The sequence below is a fragment of the Cynara cardunculus genome, assembly GCF_001531365.2.
Source record: "Cynara cardunculus var. scolymus isolate 2C chromosome LG 2, CcrdV1, whole genome shotgun sequence".
NCBI classification, from domain to species: Eukaryota; Viridiplantae; Streptophyta; class Magnoliopsida; order Asterales; family Asteraceae; genus Cynara; species Cynara cardunculus.
This window is the reverse complement of record NC_037529.1, coordinates 68151922-68153130: the sequence shown is the minus strand read 5'-3', so window position 1 is coordinate 68153130 and position 1209 is coordinate 68151922.

Below are 1209 nucleotides of genomic sequence, written 5' to 3'. Positions count from 1 at the left end.
ACGTGAACCCAACCCTATATATATATATATATATATATATATATATATATATATATGGGGAAGATCAAATGTTAACCAACAATTTTGTGTTAACTTTGAAAACCATGACAACCAATCAAATTTCTTTCTTCTTGTAGGTTTATGTCATGTTCACATTTTAATTACAATGGTATTTCAGTAAATTGATTTGATATGTAACTCTCAAACAATTAATAGGGAGTTACAAATCGTCAAATCCCAAAAAATATGCATTTATAATATTAATATTTTTATTTTTTTTAATCTTGATCTTCAATGTTCATTGTTTTATCAGTATTTAATTCGTATAGAAAACACGGTAATAAAAATTTTCGCTATCGATCAAGCTAATATGGATAAACGCAATGAAAAATAAATCGACAACAGTGAGAAGATTAAAATGGTTTATGATGACAATCGGAGTTAGAGGCCGGGAATTGAAAAAATTAACCAAAGCGAATGTCTTGGTAATATATTTTTTATTTTTTTATATTCGTTTTAATCGAAATTATGTTCATTACGATGTGTTGTGTTTTTTATAATTCATCTTGTATTGATAGCTTTTTTCTTCAATTATTAAAATACGTACCTAATTCACATGTTCAAATGAAAGTACATGCACAACCCATTTTCGTATTGTCATATTACCGACTTTTATGAATCATGAACCATTGTGTTCATGTTACTTCTATCATATGAACACAAGTGTTATTTTTTAAGCTTGATACCAAATCTTTATATTTGTGTAAGTGTTTGCACCCGGTGTTCATAGCGTTGGAATTATGTGTTCATATATTTTATACGATATGAACAAGGATGAACACGATATGAACAAGAGGTGAACACGATATGAACAAGGGGTGAACCTTAAACGGTATGGATGCAATGCATGTATAAAACTCCAATTGACAAATGATCGCTTCTGAATGTGTTTATAATGAAGAAACTATTGTTCACAAACTATTCATATCGTGTTCATACCTGCTTTTTTCTTTCGTGTAGCAGTTATTCTTATTATGTTTATATTGTGTTCATAAATGCTATGCAGTCCAAGTTCATATATATGTCAAATTTTTGTTCGTATTTGACACAATGGTTCATATGTTTATAGCTGTGTTCATATGGTTCTTACATTCACAAAAAAAAATTAACAAAAAAATCATAGAATTTTTTATTTTGTAACTCCCAATT